Source organism: Pan troglodytes, chromosome X (assembly GCF_028858775.2).
Source record: "Pan troglodytes isolate AG18354 chromosome X, NHGRI_mPanTro3-v2.0_pri, whole genome shotgun sequence".
NCBI classification, from domain to species: domain Eukaryota; kingdom Metazoa; phylum Chordata; class Mammalia; order Primates; family Hominidae; genus Pan; species Pan troglodytes.
In genome coordinates, this window is record NC_072421.2 from 106,376,610 (window position 1) to 106,379,812 (window position 3,203).

Consider the following 3,203-nt stretch of genomic DNA (forward strand, 5'->3'; position numbering starts at 1 on the left):
TTCCTGTCTTTCTCTGATTGCTCCAGACTGTTCCAACCTCAGCCTGTTACCCAGTTCCAAAGTTACTTCCACATTTTCAGGTTATCTTTACAGCAGTGTCCCAAACCCCTAGTACCAATTTTCAGTATAAGTCCTTTTTCACACCGCTATAAAGAACTATCTGAGACTGAGTAATTTATAAAGAAAATATGTTAAGTTGACTTACAGTTATGCATCGCTGAGGAGGCCTCAGAAAACTTACAGTCATGGCAGAAGGGGAAGGGGAAGCTAGGCATGTCTTACTTGGTGGCAGGAGAGAGTGAGTGCGCCAGGGGGGAAGTGCCACATTTTAAAAGCATCAGTTCTTGTGTGAACTTACTCACTATCATGAGAACAGCCAGGGAGAATTAAATCCCCATGGTTCAATCATGTCCCACCAGGCTCCTCCTCCAACATGTGGGTATTAAAATTTGAGATGAGATTTGGGTGGGGACAGAGCCAAACCATATAGTGGGTATATAACCAAAGGAAACAAAATCAGTATCTTGAAGAGATATCTGCACCCCATGCTTATTGTGTAATTATTCAAAATAGCAAGACATAGAAACAACCCCTACATGTCCAATGACAGATGAATGGATAAAGAAAATGTAATATATGTGTTTGTATGTGTGTATGTATGTGTATATATACACATATATGCATACGTGTATATGTGTATGTGTATATATACATACATACACACACATCTACACACATGCATACATATATACATACAATGAATATTCAGCCAAAATAAGAAAGAAATACTATCATTTGAAACAACATGAATGAACTTTGAGGGCATTATGCTAAGTGAAAGAAAGTAGACAGAGAAAGACAAATATTATATGACTTAGTATGACTTAGTGTGGAATCTAAAAAGGAAAATCTAATTCATAGAAACAGAGAGTAGAATGATGGTTGCCAGGAGCTGAGGTGTGGGAGAAATGAGATGTTGGTCAAAGAGTACTAACTTTCAGTTATAAGATGAGTAAATCCTGGAGATTTAAAGTACAGCATGGTGATTATAATAATGTTATATTGTACACTTAAAATTTGTTAAGAGAGTGATCATAAATATTCTCATCATTTAAAAAACTGTAACAGAATTTGGTATCTAGTGAGAAATAATCTTCAAACATCAGGGTGAAAAAAAGATGTTTTGGATAAATGAAAGCAGAAGCAATTTTTAATAGATCTTCACTGTAAGGAATACTAAAATATAGTTTTTTGGCAGAAAGGAAATTTAGAAATATATATGTACAGGAAGGAAAAGTGAGCACCAAAGATGATAATGAATGAAATATTGATAAAGTATGAGACTGAGCTATGTTTATTCTTATTTTCTTAAAGAAAAAATTACTAAACAAAAATAATATCATTGTAAAGTTTATGACGTATTATAGAGAAAAACATATAAAAACAATAACACAAAGGATGGGAGTGTGAAATTGAATTATACTGCTGTCACATTATTTACTTTTGAAATGTATGAATTAAGAAAAAATACAATATTAATTCTAAGCAAATTATGATAATTTAAGATGTATATTCCAATATCAGGAGCAACCATTAAAAATAAACAGAGATAGAACTAAGAAGTTAATAGCAAAATTAAATGAAATATTGAAAAATATTCATTTAGTGAAAAAGAAGACAGAGAATGGAGAGAAATAAATGGGTGAGACAAACAGAAAACAAATAGAAAGATATTTAAAGTGAAATGTGTCAACAATTACTTTAAATATAAATGGACAAAAAATTTCAAAGTAAAAGGCAAAGATTGTCAGATTTTATAAAAAATGAAGACCTACTACATGCTGCACAGCAGAGACAAATTTTAAGGACACAATTAAGTTGAAATAAAAAGGATGTGAAAAAATATCTTATGCAAATGATAAGCATATGACAACTGGTGTAGCTATAATAAGATCAGTCAAGACATTCTTATATGAAAAAAAACTAAGAAAATTTGCCACCACCAAATCTGTCTTTAAAAAAATGGCTAGTGGAAGTTTTTTAAATAGAGAGGAAACAGTAAAAGAATCCTTGATCCTCAGGAAGGAAGAAAGAATAAGTGTAAGGGAGAAATATGAGTAAATATAATAGATTTTCTTTCTCTTTGTGAGTTTTCTTAATTATGCTTGATAGTTAAAGAAAAAAATTATACTATTGCTTTGGTTCTTAATGTGTAGGGAGAATTATTTATGACTCATAAATAAGGTAGGGTAAAGAAATGTAAAAGAAGTTAGATTTCTGCACTTCACTTTAGCTGGTAAAATGTCAACAGGAATAAATAGTGATAAATTAAGTATATATAATACATAATACAAATGCTAAAGGAACAAAACAAGAAATGCACTCAAAAATGCTATAAATAAATCAAAATGGAATTCTATAAAGTGGCCAAGTAACTCATATTAAGGCAGGGAAGAGAAGACAGAGAAATAAAAAATAGAATCCAAAGAGAAAACAAAAAATAAATTGGCAGACTTGAGCCTAATACATCAATGGTTACAATAAATGTAGAAGGTCTAAATACACCAATCAAAAGACAGAAATTGGCAGAGTGGATAACAACAACAACAAAAAATGGCCCTACTACATGCTACCTACAAGAAAGCCACTTCAATGTAAAAATATAGGTTGACTGAGGGTAAAAGGATGCAAAAGAATATGCCATGTAAATATAATCAATAGAAGAGAAGTGGGTATATTACTGCAAAATTTTAAAAGTGTAAATCCAACAAGAAGGCATAGCAATCCTTAATGCATATCCACCAAACAACAGAGCTGCAATATATGCAAAGCCAATGCAGATAGAATTGAAAGGAAAAATAGACAAATTTACAATTATAGTTGAAGAGTTTAACACATCTTATGAAGAACTTACAGAACAGAGAAAAAATCAGCAGGGATATATAAGAACTAAACAACACCATCAACAAACAGGATCTAATCAACATTTGTAGAAAATTCCATCCAACAACAGCAGAATGCATTCCTTTTCAAGTGTACATGGGACATATACCAAAGTAGACCAAATCTTGGATCATAAAACAAACATTAACCAAGGTAAAAGAATTGAAATCATTCAGAGTGTGTTTTCTGACCACAGTGAACTCAAACTACAAATCAGTAATTAAAAGGTAACAGGAAAATTTCAAAACAATTGAACATTT